Source organism: Helianthus annuus, chromosome 15, assembly GCF_002127325.2.
Source record: "Helianthus annuus cultivar XRQ/B chromosome 15, HanXRQr2.0-SUNRISE, whole genome shotgun sequence".
Lineage (NCBI taxonomy): Eukaryota > Viridiplantae > Streptophyta > Magnoliopsida > Asterales > Asteraceae > Helianthus > Helianthus annuus.
The window spans coordinates 58,507,764-58,527,649 of record NC_035447.2 but is presented as its reverse complement, the minus strand read 5'-3'; positions in this window follow the sequence as shown (position 1 = coordinate 58,527,649).

Sequence of the window (19,886 nt, the reverse complement as noted above, 5' to 3'; positions counted from 1 at the left end):
TTGTACCACTGCCAGAGGGTGTGAGTCCTATTGGCACAAAGTGGGTCTTCAAAAATAAAACTGATGAAAGGGGTATTGTTGTCAAGAATAAAGCAAGGCTAGTGGTTTAAGATTTCAGACAGGAAAAGGGCATTGACTATGATGAAATTTTTGCCCCTGTAGCAAGATTGGAAGCTATCAGACTGTTCCTGGCCTTTGTTGTCAACCACAAGATCAAGGTGTTTCAAATGGATATTAAATGTGCATTCCTCTATGGTAAAATTCAAGAAGAGGTATATGTTTGTCAACCTCCTGGTTTTGTGGATCCATTTAATCCAAATCATGTCTACAAGCTAAACAAAGCTTTGTATGGCTTGAAACAAGCACCTAGAGCCTAGTATGAAACTCTTTCCACTTTTCTTCTTTCCATTGGTTTCACAAGAGGTAAAATTGACAAAACACTGTTTTTAAAATGGAGAGGGAAAGACTTGATGATTGTCCAGATTTATGTGGATGACATCATTTTTGGAAGCACATGTTCTAAAATGTGTGAAGAGTTCAGACAACTCAAGACAGCTGAGTTTGAGATGAGTGCAATGGGTGAACTCCAGTGCTTTCTTAATCTCCAAGTAAGGCAACTGCAAAATGGTACATTCATCCATCAAGGCAAATATGCCAAAGAACTTTTAAAGAAATTTGAGATGGATGATTGCAAGCCATGCAGTACACCCATTGCAACCACAAAAATAGTTATGTCTGATGAAAAGGATGATTTGGTGGATCAAACACTTTATAGAAGCATGATTGGGTCTTTATTGTACCTAACTGCATCTAGGCCAGACATCATGTTTGCAACATGTGTTTGTGCAAGATCCTAATCAGCCCCTAGAAAGTCTGACCTCATTGCTGTAAAAAGGATATTCAGATACCTCAAAGGTGCTCCCACACTTGGTATCAGGTATCCAGCTAATGGAAATATCAAGCTTTCAGGTTTCTCAGATAGTGACTTTGTTGGATGTAATACAACGAGGAAGTCCACATCAGGAGGGTGCCAATTTCTAGGTGATTGTTTAGTATCTTGGCAAAGCAAAAAGCAAGCAGCTGTTTCAACATCCACTACTGAGGCAGAATATATAGCTGCTGCAAGTTTTACAGCTCAATTGCTTTGGCTTCAAAATCAGTTGCTGGATTTTGGTATCACTGCCCTAAAGACACCACTCATGTTGGACAGTCAGGCAGCAGAAAATATCATCAAAAATCCAGTTTCACATTCAACCACCAAGCACATTGATATCAGACATCACTTTGTGAGGGATTGCTATGAAAAAGGTTTGATTTCTCTACATCATGTTCCAACTAAGGGTCAACTGGCAGATGTGCTAACAAAAGCATTAGACACATCCACCTTTGAAAGCTTGATCTCTAGGATTGGCATGCTAAACATAGAATAACAATCAAAATCTTGTTTTTCTATGAATAAAAGCATTGAAATGTTTTCAGAAAAATAAAAAATCCATCCTTAAAAATAGCTAAAAAATGAAATTTTCATTAAATCCTTAAAAGTCTGCCATAACCACTGATTTGTTTCAAACATATGTTCTGTTAATGCTGTCCACTGCTGAAAGTCAACCCCTGCTCTCTCATTTCCTTAGTCATCACTGTTGTTCAAAATCAGTGTTTTCAACCACTGATAGGCTATCCACTGATAGCTTAGAGTCACCCACTGTTTTCATTATAACCGTTGCAACCACTGATATTGCTCCATCAGTGGTTTCATAAAACAACTGTCTTCCATTACTCATCGGGGGTTGGCACGTGGACAGTACATAGCGGTCAGATCTTTTGTAAACACTGCCACGTCAGCATTCACTTTTTCTCCTATAAAACCCTTATCAAAACCCCCAAACAGGGTTTTTCACTGTCGAATCGAATTCAAAATTCCTTTCTCAAAGCAGTTACCATCATTTCTCTCAAATCACTCATCATCTTCTTCCTCTCACACACATACTCAAATCCCTGTTTTCATCATCTCACAAACTCACTCAAATGGGCACAGAAATCCCACTCAAAGTTCCTCACAATTACTTGGGTCTACTCACAAAACCCACTTACACTGAAACCTTCGATTCCATCATTGATACTATGTCGTCTTCAAAGTACAAAACTTTGTTGACCTCTGATGCTCCGGTTTACCTGGCAACCCAGAGAGAATTTTGGAAGAATGCGAAACTTGAATCTCAAGATAAAACGCCCATAGCCATCAATTCCTCGATAAAGGGTGTACCAGTTCAAATCACACCACAAACTCTATCGGAAGTTTTTGAACTGAATGATCTTCAAGGTAAAACTTCTTTTCCTAAAATAGAGTATCAAACAGATTTTTTAGAAAGGGGGTATGCTGAGGAAATGAAAAAAGACACTTTGCAAAAAGGCAGTATTCCTCCTGCCACAAAGTTTTTATTTCATACCCTCTTAATGTGTGTTTCTAATAAGACCACTGCGTTCAATGAAATTCCATTAAAGATCCAATACCTGGGTTATGCTATCTTGCATGGGGAAAACTTTAACTACTCCCAGGGGATCTTTGATGAATTGGTCAAAAATGTTACTAAAAAATCATTTTTACTATTTTCAAGGTTCTTAAGCTTTTTTTTTCAAATGAAATTTGCAAAGGATAATGCTCATGTGCTTATCCAAGGTGAACCTTTACAAATAAATGGCCTTACACCTGAAACATTTACAAGGCTATCAAAACCATCTTTCAAAACACAAGCAGAGGCTCCTGAGCAGACTTTAGCAGCTACCACTGCTCCTCAGGCACCTGCTGCTGAGCCCACTGCTCAAGGTGATCATGGCAGCAAAACAACTGCTGTGAAACCCCCACCTAAAACCACCAAAAGACCATAACAGAAAAAATCACAAAAGCCCCCCAAACCTAAAACAAAGGCAACTCTGGAAGATGAGATCCCAGAGCAACTGCCAGTGACAACACAAAAGTCACCAGAAACCACTGCTGCTACTTCCTCACAGCAGATGGTAGAAAGATCGCAACCTGAGCCTCAAACTCCTCCTGCTTCTTCTAAAAAAGAACAGGTTGTAAGAACAGGGACACCACAATATGATCCTCTGGAATCACTTGATTCCATCATCCACAGCCCACTGCCCGGGGCAAATTCGCTTTCTACACCCATCCTCACTTCTCAAATTCCCCCACAAACAAAACTTTTGTTAGATGCACTTGTTTAGCCCAGATATAAACCAGTTCTTCTCAACCACCTATTAATGAGAATATACCCCAACAAGTGACTGGGTCTGGTGTCTCAATCATTACAAACCCACCAACAACTGAGGAGGTTACACTGCAGGAAGTACAAGTACTTCCTGTCAGTAGTTCAAGTGGAGCAGTAACTACAGGTGTTGGATCCACTGATCTGCACCTGGCCAGTTGTTTCATCAATCAGACTCCCTTGAAGGCAATTTCCTCTCCAGTAACTCTGATATCCGCTGGTGTGTTTGTTTAAACCACTGGTACATTTAAAAGGTTATCAATTGCTGAGGAAAGAAGTCCCCAGTACCGAGAAAAAGGGGCATCAATGGATGACTTTTGGGAAACTTTCCCTAAGGCAACCACTGATACAACCACTGCCAGTGGGAAATCAGATGATCCCATTAACTTGGGTGATGGTTTAATGTACCGAGAATTGACGGATAGAGTTGACAAACTTGATACATCTGTTGCAGAAATCAAAGATATGCTTCAACAGTTGTTGAAAGCACAAAAGGTACCATCCACTGCTGCACCAACTCCAACAGCTGCTCCATCATCTGCTCCTACTCCAAATGAGTTGTGGAGCTTGCTTCAACCTATGCTCATCCAACAAAGAGAATTAGCTGATCAGCAACATGAAATACAAGTTCAAAAGACTAGAAATCTCATGGAAGCAAGGTTCAAAGATACACAAGCAGACATAAAGGCAATCAAGGCCCATTTGTTGAATACCACTGGCACTGCTCCTCCCTCTATCATCTTTGTGGACAACCCACCACCAGCTGATGCCAAAAAGGGGGAGAAAATGAAGCCGTTGAAGAAAAAGGGATATGAAGATAGGTTGTACATTGCACCAGACAATTCTAGTATGCTTGCAGACATCCCTAAGCCAGATGGGTCTAAAAAGATTGATGTAACCACAAATGCCATTGCTGATGCAAAAGCAAGGGTGAAAAAGGACATGGAGGCAAAGGAAGCTAGGTTTGAACAGGAGAAAAGAGTTTTTATGGAGATGAATGAGCAGGGTACTTCTGCGCCAAAGGATGAAGAAAATCCTGAGCCTAAAAGAAAACAGTCCACTAGAAAAGTGAGGCAACCCAAACACATACCATCCAGATCCACAAAACATACTCCTAAACCTCCCAATAGCGCCACACATCAATCTTCCAAACCAATAGATGTTTAAACACCTGTTGTATCAAAAGTTGTTGGTACTTCAGTGGTTTCAACATCTGTTGCCCAAACAACTGCCACCACTACCACTTCAACACACACTCAATCCACTGCCTTACCATCACCACCAAAAACAACTTCATCACCACCTGCTAAAAAGCAGAAGACATCAGGTGATACATCATTTATTATAATGACAACAGTGGTTGAAACACCAGTTGTTTCAACAACTGTTAGTCAGCCAACCACCATTCAAATCACCACCACTCAATCCACCAAAATACCACTAACCTCTCCTAAACCCAAAAGGAGAAGGGTAATACTCAATGATGAACCTTCACTACCAACATCTTCACAACCACTGTCCCTTGTACCTATTCCAAACCCTGTTCCTCTCTCTTCAGCACAACTCTCAAACCCAAAAACTGCCATTGTTCCTGCAGGTATCCAGTACCCTTTAGATCTTCCAGCAGTTAGAGAGGAGATCAAATCCTTCTACACTGAAGATGACCCTACTAAAAGGAACCTGCCATCTGTTCAAGGATATCCTAGGCCTAACAACATAGAAGAATACTTGAAGATAAAAGCCCAACAAGTAGAGGATATTTCCAAAAGAAATTCACAAGGCAAATCTGACAAAGAGATCCAAAGATACTACCAATACCTGCTCACTCAGGTCAGTACTTTGGAAAGATTTTCAAAGAATCTCTGTCAGCAACTCTCAGAAAGAGATGATGAAAGTCTGTGAGAAAAGATTACCTTGAACATATCATGGCATTCAAAAAATACAAGGGAGACAAGAGTATAAAGAATGGACTCTTGGTGAACTAAAAGAGGAGTTGGAAAGAATTGAAAGAATGAACAAAGAAAAAATAAAAAACACTCCTCCTGTTTGGGCAAAATACAAAAAGAATGTACCTTATAAGGTGTTACAGCTGAAGAGAATGAAAGAGGAACTTATTGCCGCTGATTTTGGGTCAAGGACTCAGGTAACAAGGTGGAAAGAAGAAAAGGTCACAGCCAGCTACAAAAAGTTAGAGGAATTAAGAAAGAAGAACCCAAAGGTTCCTCAAAAACCTGTTTACCCTGAAGCAGAGTTTCAACAAGACCACAAAAACTGCCTATCAGGAAACCCACTGTTCCACCTGCTGCCATCCTTTACCAAAGAAGGAGACAAAAGCAGATGGATGCAGAAACACCTGAAGATGTAGCAGCAGGTGATGAAGTTATAAAAATGGTTCTTAAACAGATGATAGCAGAGAACCCTGAATTGGCAAACACTTCAAACACTGCTCAACCTGTTATCACTAGGCCACCATCTCCAAACTCATCTGCAATAAAACCTCTCCCAAGAAACCCACTGGATTCAAAAATACTAAAGTGGAAATCTGACAAACAGACCCACGTATTGACTCTGATCAAATCCAGTGGTGAAGTGAAGAAAATATCAAGGTAAAAAGCATTGGGCCTGGGTGTTGAAGATCTGCAAGATCTCCTTGATCTTACACTGTGCAGGGATGAGGATGACACAGAATCCTTGAACTTTGAATTACAATTCAAAGGGTAAGTCAGGGAATTGTTGATAAGGCAATAAAGATCCATAATAATGAAGGGTTTTGGCATCATCTGTTCCAGGGGGAGATTGTTGGGATTGAACCCTACCAAAAGAACAGTTGATTAAAGCCAAAACCGGATCAGAGCAGTGGATCCAGAATAAGCAGATGTTTGTATTCAATTCTCTCCCCTTGAAAGTGGCTAAACAACTGATGACCTCTGTCTACTGCTCGTCTACAACAACTGTCCTTCAACAACTGCTGATGATTAAAGAACTGTTGAAGACTAACACTGATGCTCAATCTACTGATCTGGGTCAAGCACTGCTGAAGACATAAAGTACTGCTGGAGTCACAACAGTGGAATGGGAAGCAGTAGTTTGTTTATTCATTGTAGTGTAATGTAATCAGTAGTTAGCAAGCAGTAGTTGTATGTCACACCCCTCCAAAACCCCACCCCGCCTTGGAGGCGTGACATGCCCAGGATCACAGCCACCAATCATATTGAACAACGTGTTTAAGTAAATAAAACCAACCACAATACAATTGGTGTCAAAACATAGTTTGAGTTTACAACGGAAGCAAAACATAAGTTTAATATAAGTTTTCCCACAACGACCACGCCTCCTTGTGCAAGCTCCTTAAGCTAGGGACCTAATGACCTGCAAGGCATGTGACAACGAGTCAACAACAAAGTTGAGTGAATTCACGGTTGGTTCACTGGCTTACTAGCCCGTATCGCGGTCTCCCAAACATGTGTGCGAACGTTAGTATCCATATCGCGTCGCATCGCATCGCGGCCCTACAGGCATGTGTGCGAAGATTAGTGGAGTGGCATCCTACCTCTGGAGGATGGTCGTGCCTTGTAGAAAGTTCGTGAACTCACCTTTGCTTTTGCTTTGCTTTTGCTTTGCTTGGTTTGCCTATCTTCTTTGATTGTGAGGGTATGGGAATTAGCCTACTGATAAGCCTAATAATATAACGCACACGAATTTAGGTAAGTAACCAATACATCATTTACGACAATTCACGAGATTAAACCCTCACAACGATTAACAAAGTGCAATACTTAACAATTCAGCGAATTCACAACGAATAACAGAGCATAGTCCGAAATTGGATAATACTCAAATATTCAAGTCGAAATCACGACGAATAACAAAGTATAAACTCAATTTGAGCAGCACTTAATCATACGTTGGATAGTTACAATCGATCGGACGTTGAATCGTAATAGCGATCGAATTAATACCCTGAATCGTAGCAGCACTTAGTGATTGTGTGTGTTTTTGGACTGTTTCCTCTATAATTCGACGTACACAGAGAGTTTGTGCGTCGTTGTAACTTCCTCAGGCAAGTCCCAAGGCCTGCTATTTATAGCCGAATTTTGGTCTTGCTTACGGACCGTATGCCATATCCCTTACGGTCCGTAAGGGAAGCAGTCTAATTATAAGGCGGCTAAGTTCGGGACTAGGCTTGCTGACTTGAAAATTTCCACCAATCAAAGTTAAACAACGAGTTTTGAGGATAATTATTAGCTAGGTTTTACCCCCCTTGAGTTTTAGGGGTCCTGATCCTGATTCTGATTGTTCTAAAACTTTCAGGGTTTATGCAGAATCGCCTGGGGATCTTAATTAGGGTTTCCTTAATAGCTAATTAACATCCTAAGTATTGATTTTGGTGAGAGTTGTTACATTGTATTAGATCAGTAGTTACAGGTTGTTATGAGGTTATTTGTCACTTTCATGGTGACGTCAGCCAAGATGCTTCAGTGGTTTGCTCGTGCCTATAAATAGAACACTACCCTGTACTGTTCTATTAGCTCTTTCATCACTTGTCATTCTGTACGAGCAAATTGTTGTAAGCTCAGGCTGAGGAGGAGTTTGTGATACATGCATGCATTGTAATTGAAGTTTGAAATAAATTCAATCTTTCAGTTCTATGTTAAAAATGTGTGTTGAAAGCATTTCTCCTATTTGATTGTGTGTGAAAGTTTGTTTCCATTTAATTCTGCTGCAATTGTTCTTATTCATCTTCTTAATTTCCTAACCAAAACACAATCATTAGAAACTCAGATCCTAACAGGTTATCGCGTAATACATGCTACCCCAATTAAAATGATTGATACAGTTAATGAAATTACGTGCGTTGACACGTATAGCAGAAAGCCTCTTATTATAATACGGGCGATAATTGATGTCGACATTACTAACCTTTGTGAATGTTTTAATTGAAGGACACTCGCATCTGAAGATGACGAGAATTGAATAAATTGCGGATATGACGGAGGAACGGTCCGAGGTATGACAAGCAGAGCATACTCATCAAGGACGTAAATCGCGTAGCGATCGCGAACAAGGTTAACGGCAAGAGAAGCCCGTTAGGGCAAGCATTACCAGGTGCACATTTTAAATTTATTCGTACAAATAGCAATATGCAACAAACATGTAGAGAATGACACCCGAATGAATCGTTCAGAGGTTGTCTCTTGCAATTCAGATGCGGAATAATAAGAAAAGCAAGTAGATATAGCTTGCACTTCTTCCTAACTGCTTGTTTTACTGATTTGAAACGATTTACAGCTCGATCTTCACACCGGCAGAGCTTCAGCGTGGAATACAAGGAATCTCTTCTGAGGATCGCTCATGCACACCTATATATAGTAGTTTGGAACCGCTCATATGGACATGTACATATGAGCGATCCAGACTTTGACCACAAAAGCGATCCACCATTGACAGATAAGCGACCCAAGACATCTATGACCCTATGAGCGATCCATGCTCCTAAAACCTATACAAACACTTGATTTCTCGTATTTCGTGCCCTATGCTATACAATACAATGTAAGACCTGATCCTAGACACCTAGACGGAATCAACAGATGTAGTGCACCAACAGACTCCCCCTCAGATGTTGATGGAGTCGCCAACACACCTTGACTTCAAAGCTTTAGTCTTGATCAGTCTCTGGGCTTTCTCTTTCTCTCTTCAGACTCCCCCTCTCGACTTACTGGCATTCATTTGTTCTTCAGTAACATCTTCAGGATCTTTGTCTGGCTTTAAAACATTCTAATTCTCTTGATCAGATCTCTTGATTCCTTAAGTTCATCAGCATCAACAGTTGACATGATCTTCAGAAACAGAATCTGACTCTACTCATTTTTCAGAATTGATTTCTAGGATCGAAACTTGGCTACCTGCACAATCTCAACCTAGAAATAAATTTCTTTCACCCACATTTCAAATCACTATGCACTAATAATTTTCTCTCAACTATTTATGATGAATCACTTGAAGAAGGTTAGACTTAACAAATACAGTTAGATTTACACAAACACTCCCCCTCAAATTCTGCTCATCATGTTTAGCATTTGGAATTTTGAAAATCAGTTTTTCAATATCAGTTGTCGAAAATCTTTTTGAATTTTTCAAAATTTAAGCTAAAACACACACAAAATCTTTTTGGATTTTCTGAGAAATATTTTCTGACATCACTTGAAAACAAAAATTATACAAAAATATAATATTTACAATCAATATTTTTGTGAGTTCGTGCAAGAGGATCATATCAGTTTATGAGACAAATCACCAACACCGTTAAGCTCGATTCCATATTAAGCTTTAAACAATTTACCTAGATTGTCAGTATGTTTTTCCTCTTAAATTCTCAACACAAATTTCAATCGATTCGAGATACGATATTAACGTTTTAGAGACTTAAACTTAATTGTGTATCACTCCACTTGAATATACTCCCGTATCCAGATCCCAAATATTCAGTCTTACAGGTGAGTATACCACAACTGATATCTGTAAAGGGGTTAAATACGAAACCGTGAGAGCTCAGGTTAGAACTTCCGTTCAGCAGAGAGATGACGGCTCGACTTTTGGTGGGTCCCCTTTAGAGGATCTTTTTGCATTTCAACAGCAGCGACTATCAATTTTATTGTTTCATCAGCATGCTGAGGGCGACGCTTTTTCAAGCATTTGCATAAAGTATTATCCGGAGACTAGGTCAGTACTTCCATACAGCAGAAGTCCCGGGATAATACCCCAGATATCACTGAGTATAAAGACCTAGTATCTCAGAATATGGGACCTTTCAAACAAGATTTCGGGGGTTACCCATATATTCAAGAATAGTTACCCACGAATTAAGCAAGTTTGAATTAGGTTTATATCTCGTTTCAATTTACTAAATGTGCGAAAATCTAGTGACACATCCGCAGTAAGATTGTTTAACACTATTTAGACTTTACATTTCTTTAGCGTGCCGTGATAGTCCACTGATGTACTATCATTTCCTCTATTTCGCAACAAAACTCATTTTTGATTTTATCATGTTTTTGGCTTTTTTCAAATTTTCAAATGTTTTTGGATTTTCTGAAATTTCCCTACTCCCCCTAAAATGCAAACACAATTTAAAGAAAATTTGAAAACTTCTAGACTCTTGACTCACTAAAAACATAAAAAGTAAAACAAACTATACAGAAACTTGACAACTGACACTGAATCACTTCAAATCGCCATTCACTAGGCATAAACAATCTGAACTCCCCCTATCACAAATCATTTTCTCATTTAGATTTCAAAACACTTAAGTTTGTTTTAATCAAAATGATTTTTCCGGAAAATGAATTTGTGTTGATAACAACCACTTGTAGGTCTATCTTTTTTAAAAAAATGGGGATGTGGTTCATCATCTTGTCTATCTTTTGCCATATATAGTAAATCAAGTACAATTTAATGTCCCTGATTTACCATTTGCATTCAATAACCTTCTGTACCACTTGTAAATGTAATTACTTCAAAGTATCCAAACATCTCAAAATTTAACCACAAATACCACTTGTGGGATCAAGATTACCACTTGTAGATACCCAAAAACTATCAATTGTAGGAATGTTACGTCTACATCACCATTTTACCAATCAAAATGCCGATTCCTGCTTCGCAATTACCCACCTGGAAGCTCCGGCGTAGTCCTTTCACCTGTAAAAACATTCAAACATGAATCTCAATCAGTCAAACACTCATAAACTAGAATGATGCCGATTCCTGATCCACGATATAAACTTGGGATCTCCGGCGTAGTCCTTCGACTATTCTGGGAAACAAACTTCCCTCCAAGTCTTCTCAGACTTGAGGGCTTTCAGCTCTTCAGCCGTAGGGTTGTATGTCGCCTTTTTAGTTGTGTAAAAATCTTTTACCCCTTTAGCTTTCCCATTCAACATTTTCCCGAATATTTTCTTAACATTTCCGTTGAATGTTTTCTCGACATCAAATTCTTTTTCATCATCATAAAATTGATTTGAAATTTCAATTTTACCAATTTTCTTTTTAACTTCCTCAAACTTCATTGATGGAAAAACATCATCATTCACTGAAACTTTCTCCACAACTTGTGGCTCTTCTGGCTTTGTGGAACCAGATTCATCGCCGACTTTTTCTTCTACTTTTTTTGCAACCCACACTTGGTTGTCTTTTCCTTTCCTTTGGTAAAAATGTTTCTTTGAACATTCACCAACCTCATTTTTCGAATTTTCAAAAATTTTAGATTTTTCAACAACTTTTTCTTTCAACTTCTGAGAAACTCCCTGTTTTGCTTTGATATCTTTCGGACAATTCGATGCAATGTGACCAGCTTCATTGCATTTAAAACAGGTTTGAGCATTTCTCGGATGAAACACTCCAGTTCCATTCCTTCTCCTCTCAGCAAGAAACTCTTTGTTAGACAGTCTCCAAAATGGTTTCTGCTGTTCATCTTCCGAGCTTCCACCTGATACAAATTCAGTGTTTGAATTAGAATTTTTCTCATTTTTATGATTTTCTGGTGGAACAAAACCTAAACCTTTCTTTTTGTAGCTACGATTTTGGTTAAGTTTCTTTGAAAAATCAGAACCAGAATTGCAACTTTTTTTCTTGTTTAGACGTTGTTGAACTCTAGAAGTATATTTTTTAGGTTTATCAAAACCTTTCAAAACTTTTAATTCAGGAATATTAACTTCTATTAGTTTAAAAGTTTTGTTGATTAATTCTGTTTTGATACTCATTATCGGAAACTCTTTGTTGTAATATAATTTGTCAGAACCATTCAAAGTATACACAACTTCGAATGTTTCATCATTCAAATCTGCCTTTGATAACAAAAATTCTTTACTATAAGACCGTTTAACCAACGAATTTTGACTGTTGACTGACGACTTTGGCTTTTCAGACTCAGATTTCGACTCTGTCTCCTCATCAGTATCCAACACCTGATCGACCACCTTTTTGATTAATTCAGACTCATGATCAGTATCGGATGAGGTAAACGTCACATCAATGTTTTCTGGTAAGACGTCAGTTGTGTCGGTTTTAAGCTTTATGTTGACTGCTTTTGCAAGTTGCTCCTCATTTGGTTTCCTAGGTGAATACCCATCCCAAATTGGAGGCGGACACTTGTTATAGCTAACAGTTGTTTTCTTACCACAGTCTTTCTTTTCTTTCGGCTTCTCGTCTTGAAAAGCTTCCATACCTGCAACAGTTGGATAAACACGATCAATAAGATAATCAGAGGTAGAATAACTCAACAATAACCTTCTAATTCTCTCATTTTCAATCTTTTCAGTTTCCAACTCTTGCTTCCATTTGTCACTCTCTTCAATGTAAAAATTTATAGCTTTTTGCTTCGACATTAAAGTTGCATTCATCATTGTCAGCGCCTGTTCTCTTTCTGAGTTTGTTGTTTGGAGACCAGTTACTGTTTTGTTCAACACATCGTACGATTCCTTCACATAATTGAGATTGAACAATAACTGCTCTTTCTTTTTCTCGTACTCAGCTATGATGTCATCTTTTGCTGCACATTCTTTGCAGGCTTCCAAACACTTCTCACATGGCTTGACGACTTCAACAATTTTTTCAACTTCGACTGTTTTTACAACTTCAATCACTTTTTCTACTTCTTTCTCTACCTTGATAACCTTCTCATCAACACTTTCAACGTTCTGAACATCACCTTCAGATTCAAATTGTTGTTCTTTTACAGCTTGTTTTTCCTTCAGTTTCTTCATTCTTTCTGCGAAATAAAAATGAAAATTTTCATGAGACAAATGAGATTTTGCAATATTTATGTATTCCTCTTTCTCATCATCACTGCGCTGTTATCAGGTGATTTATCAAAGTGTACAGATTTATCAAAATCACCATCTGATATATCAGAATCAGACGGTGTTTTGTCAAAAACAACTTCCTTTTCTGGAACATTTTCATTTTGCTCAAGTTCATCTAAACTCTGTATGCTATCATCTGAGCTATCTGAAACTTCTCCAGAGTGTTCTGAAAGTTTATCCGTACTGTCTGAACTTTCATCAGATGACACAGACTTTTCATCTTCACTTTTCACATTCTCTCCGATAGATCTCATCCAAGTAGCAAACAAATTTGGTTCTCGGACAATTATGGCAATGAAGGCTTTGAACTCTCCCTTCTTATCCACAAACATATCCCAACTGAAACCTTCAGGTAGTTTCTCATCATCTTGATCTATAATGCGTGCTTCTGTGGCTTCAGATGATATGTAATCACTCCAGCTGAAATCTACCAAACATGCTCTCTTAGGATCTTCAATCTTTCTCCCATGAGCAGTCTGAGATTCTTGGGATTGTCCAACTTGCTGATAGATAGCTTTGCGATAATAATCATCTTTCCCAAATGGATTCTGTGCTCCGCTAGCTTCTCTTCCTTTGCATTCCCGCTTGAAATGGCCTTTTTCCCTGCATCGAAAACAAGTAACTTTAGATTTATCAAAACCTAAAGTTGAAACATGAGCATCTAAAAAGTCATTTCTCCCGGTAATGGTTTTGAATTTCTCAGCCCGACGAAGAACACTTGCAAGACACCATTTGATATCCATAAGTTCCATTTCCTCAGCATCTATTTGATCGTAATCCTCTTTAGTGAGCATTGGATTTCCGATCCAACCAGCCACTAGACCTTCATAGGATAACAAAACTGAACCCAGAAGTGCCATATGATCTTTAGCAGTGTCTTCGGAGAAGCTTTGACCTTCTGGAAGGTTGAGAGCTATATTGCATTGAATCACATATCCGTTTCCAGTTTTTGTACTCTGAGACAGAAAACTTGTGTTAGTCTCTTTTGGATTTACACTCGGAAATGATGAAAACCCGCTGCTACTCTTGTTAGAACCCTGATCAGCTTTCTCAGATGAGTCACCAGCACTGAAAGCGGTTTGAATTTTCGGACTTCTTTCAGACTCAGTCGCTGGAATACTACCACGATAATACATCTTCACATCCTGTTGACCACTCGGACTATTCATCCTTGCGATCTTTTGCTGTTCAAGATCTTGACTTTCTATTTTCTCAATGAACTGTGAGATCGTCAACCCATCGTACACACCCGTATTCTTCAAGATCATCAAATACGTTCCCCACTCTTTCTGAGGTAACGCATCCGCCAACTTATCCACCCATTCCTCTCGACCTTTTTCAACTCCTAACATTGATAACGATCGCACTAGGTGATAATATCTTTCAATTAACTTTTTAGTATCCTCTCCTGGCAAACTACTAAACAGATCGAACTCTTTCTTTAATAATGCTTTCTTGCTCTTAATCATGTTTTCGCTTCCCTCAAACTTGACTTTTAACGCATTCCAAATAGACTTAGCAGTTTTGTCATGTTGCAACAAAATGAATATATCTTCTTTAATCGCCTGCTGTAACAAACTAATCATCATTTTCTCGGCTCAAAGAATTGCTCGTTCTTGCTCAGTAAACTCGGATATCTCTTTAATAACTTGCAACTCTGTTCTAGGCAGCGTGTACTTCTTCAATATGCACTCCCATGATCTAAGATGGTTTGCTTGAACCCAGTTTTCAAACCTATCTTTCCACCCATAATACTCCTCAATGCTCATCAATCTAGGGGGCTTTTGAGTCCTTCCTGTCTCATTTTCTAAGTTCATTGCTTGAGCAATTGCGGCTGGAGTAGTCGATGTTGCAAAGGCGTTGTAAAACTCGGAATTCATATTGACTTATCACGATTTTCAAGACAACTGACAGAAAAGCGATTCACTACTGAACAGATAAGCGAAATCCAAATAAGCGATTCTGAATGAACATATAAGCGATCCAGAAAATGCTTGGAGCAATCCAATAAATGTTCTAAAAGCGATCCAAAGATTGTTCTAAGAGCGATCCAGAAAGTAACTTTTGAGCGGTCCAGAAATAACTTTCGAGCGGTCCAGAAATAACTTTCGAGCGGTCCAGAAATAACTATTTGGAGCGGTCCAGAAGCAAATTGAACACTTGAGCGGTTCAAACAGTCAATTTGGAGCGGTTCAACCTAAAAAGTGTACAAAAGAGCGATCCAAACAATGATCTAAGGGCGGTTCACGATGACGTCACTACGAGCGGTCCACATTACAAACATGATTTGATCTGTTTTTAAACTGTATTTCGACCTGAAACTTCCAAGGGTTTGTCTAAGTACTATTACGCACAATCTGTGAGAATTTGATCGAATTTCAACCGTGAAATCTCCTGTAAATGAGAAAAGAAGGTGTAGAAGTGAGAAGAAACAATGAAATCCGGCTATAATCTGTAGAAAACCTCCTCCATAGCTCTGATACCACTTGTAGGATCGAATGATGACCCGAATGAGTCGTTCAGAGGTTGTCTCTTGCAATTCAGATGCGGAATAATAAGAAAAGCAAGTAGATATAGCTTGCACTTCTTCCTAACTGCTTGTTTTACTGATTTGAAACGATTTACAGCTCGATCTTCACACCGGCAGAGCTTCGGCGTGGAATACAAGGAATCTCTTCTGAGGATCGCTCATGCACACCTATATATAGTAGTTTGGAACCGCTCATATGGACATGTACATATGAGCGATCCAGACTTTGACCACAAAAGCGATCCACCATTGACAGATAAGCGACCCAAGACATCTATGACCCTATGAGCGATCCATGCGCCTAAAACCTATACAAACACTTGATTTATCGTATTTCGTGCCCTATGCTATACAATACAATGTAAGACCTGATCCTAGACACCTAGACGGAATCAACAGATGTAGTGCACAAACAAAACCTGAATAGAATACCTATCCAGGATATTATTTCCTAGAAAACTGAATAGAGGCGTTACTTACATGGGGTGTAATGTGAAAATTATAAAAGGTCATGTATATCAGGTGTTGATCGCTTACTCTGGCCAAGTAAGTAGTGAACACGTGGTACCATGAACTTTTATGATGCACATGCTTACATCCGATGTAGTAAGGAAGGGGTGAATGGGACGAACTAAAAAGGTACCCAAATGAATTAAATAGGCAAGATGTTTGATAATAAACGTAAACGCAAGTCGGATGACGGAAGCGTATTACGTAAGAGTAACGAGCCCGAGAGAAGGGACAAGGATCAAAGTAAATGAAAATACAGACCGACTAATAGGAATGCTAAGGCATAGAGATAAAAATTTGACTGTCACAAGTGATGAAATTCACACGGACAAGTCAAATGAATTTAATAAAGAATAAAGGACTTGACTGAATAAAAGCGATGATTTCACTAAAACGACCAAATAAATTAAAACGACATCTAAAACCATATAAGAATGGTTACTTGATGATGACCTCGGTAAAGATACCCGATGGATGGGTAGGATTTTGAGTGAACGCGTAAACCAAGAGATGGGAACGCGGATTGAAAGTCCAAAGACTCGGAATGAGAGTTATGACTAAAAGACGACAAGATTTTGCAAACATAAATTTTAATAATTTTATTCAACTATTTTAAAGTTGAACGGGTCGAATAAAGAATGAAGTTTGACGTTCATAAGTGATGAAACCTCACACAAATAAGTTAAAGGATATAAATAAAGTATAAGAACTTGGTAGTACAAATAAGCGCAAACCGAACAACCGAAGCGCGAAATATTAATGAACCTATGAGATGGGACGTAAAGGAATGTAGATAGGAAAAACGCAAACTAGCGAAATAAGAATGTTCAAAACATTAAGACAAAGAACCCAGGTAACGGATCGTAAAGAAGTATAAGTAATGACCAGATAACGGTAAGTGTAGGACTACCGGACGTGCAAATGATGTTAGAAGTCATAAAGTCGGAGAGATAATTCAAAAGAAAACAAACGTAGCCTTAGACTACGGTTAAGGTCAAATGAAATCCAAAAGCAAAAGTAAATAATTCTAGACATAAAAAGGGGTGTCTTGACGCCTTATATATATATATATACACACACACACACACACAGTTGAATAAAGACTCGAATAAAAGATGATCCACGAGATCATCATAACCTACGGGATTATAATTAATGTTAAGTCTACAGGACTAAAAGACCCTCGGGTCACGAATAGAAAGAAACGAACTGATGGGGTTTTACCTTAAAAGGTGGAAATCTAATGAAAACGCCTGCGAGACTATGTGAAGGAACCTACGGGTCAATATTGTAAAGCGAGGAAACTGGTTGCAACTTCCCGCGTAAAATAATAACGAAAAGTAACGTTAGTATAAAAGCGATGGGTTTCGCTAAGTTAATCGAACGGGTTAAAGCGAGGAGATCACAAAGAGTCTGGTTAACGAAAGTAAGGTATTTCACTAAAACATTTAAACGGACTTAAATGACAAAAGAATTCACAATTATTTAAATTGTGTTACGTCACAAAAAGGGCGAAATCATTACCAAAATGACAACGGAAGGGGATAAATCCTTGGACGTAAATTCCTTAGAATTGACATAAGTTAAAGAGAAAACGTTAAACTAAAATACCATTTTAGTGAGAAATAAAGTTTTAACAAATATAAATATTATGAGAGGAACTGGAAAACAGAAAACACTAAAAGAAATGGGTACGTTGAAAACGAAACCTGATTCGTTTGATTAAACCAATGAAATACGTAAATAAGGTTTCGGGGACGAAACCTCTTTAAGGGGAGTAGACTTGTAACACCCCAAAAACGGGTTTGGTAATCAAACCGCGTTACTAGTAATGACGGGTAAAATACTGTTGGTGGTAAAAATTAACCCGGTAAATGTTAGGATTTTAAATAAATAAAGCTAATATAAATTATAAGGAGGAAAAATACTTTGAGAAAACAAAGTATATAAAAGGCCCAAGTTAACGGGACATAAAATAAAACGAGTTATGACTTCCCGAACCCATTAAATTAAGGGGTAACTTTATAGAAATATAATCAAGTTTGACATTTGTTCTAATTATCTCATTGTAACTTTTTTTGTCTCTCTAAAATCATTAAAGTTTAATTTGATGTTTTAATACTATGTAATTAGCAGGTTACCAGGTTACTAAGATGATGTGTCAGGTTTTACTAATTTTTTAAACTTTAACTATTTTCTAATTTATATTTTTATATTTTATAAAAACGTAGGACCTCGCAGTGCAAGCCGGTACAGTCGTACTTCCACCAATCACACCCAATTCTGGCTAGAAATAGTCTCAAAGCCGACGTTGGCTCCGGCGTCGATGATGGTGCGGTGGCGGCGGCGGAGATGGGGTATTCTGCGACGATGGATCGGAACAAAATTCCGCCGATGTGGTTTCTCCGGCGAAGTCGTTTTTTCATCCTTGACCGGAGATACTGACGAGTTCCGGCCATAAATGTATTTTGGGTTTCAGATCACAAATCTTTCTTGGGTTTCTTCTGCCGGTTAGTCGAAGATAGATGACTGAGGCGGCTGCTGACAAGCTTTTTGACGGTGGAGGCGGATTGTCAAACGGCATACGTTTGCCTGCAGGAGATGGGTTGCGGCAACAGTGTTGTCCATTGGGTGTCTTCAAGTCAAACCTAAAGTTATGTTTCAAAAGAAACCTACAACATATAAGCACTATATTTTATTTTATTAGTGTTATTTTATATTCATTTTTAATTGTTAGGATGTCTCGAAAACAAAATTAAAAATAAAAGAAAAATATGATAACCTGATGACCTGGTAATTACATATTATTAGAACACTAAATTAAAGTTTGGTTACCTTAGAGAGATATAAAAAGTTTGGATGACTTAATCGAAACAATAAGCAAACTTGGTTACATTTCTATAACATTTTCCCTTAAATTAACTAGGAATAATTAACCTAGTTAGTAATATGTGATTAAGTTATAAATAGTGAATTATAGCTTAAATTGATCAAAATAAAACATGAGGGATCAATATTGCCAAGAGGGCAAACTAGTTTTATTAATAAAAAAAAGAAAAGAAAACACACAATTGGTGTGTATGTGGGTCGATCGACCAGAGCAGGAGAAAAGGAGCTCAAACCCTAAACTCTACAAAATCATCAAATTGAAGCTTGATTAAAGGCCAAAATCGATGCATGAATACATAGAAACGATCACCTAGTCGCAGGGATTATAAGGTATGTCATAAAACCTAGATTGGTTAAAGTTGAAAATTTAGACAAGTAGGTTACTTGCAAATAGATGGTTGGGTTATGATCCAAAGTCGAAATTGAATGTCTATGTATGTTTAATTTCGTTAGTTATGATGATATTATGAAAAACTTGATGTAATATTACCTGAAGATGATTAACAAGTAAACTAGAAAGTGGGTTTTGACTAAATAATGAAGATGATGATATGTTTGTGTTAGAAATCATCATAAATGATAGTTGAAGTAAGACACTTGAACAATTTGCAAGTTTGAGTATTTGATCATATACGATAGAGGATGAATTTTGATGTTAATCTTGGTAAAAATGACTAGTTATGAACTAGTTAGTAAATGTGTAAAATTATGCCTATTAGGTGTTTGTTAATGCCTAAATGATAGCTAAAATGTTGAAATTCCGAGCGAAACGCACATTTGAATAATATGGCAAATTATGCGAAATATGAAACGATAAGAGTTCTAAAT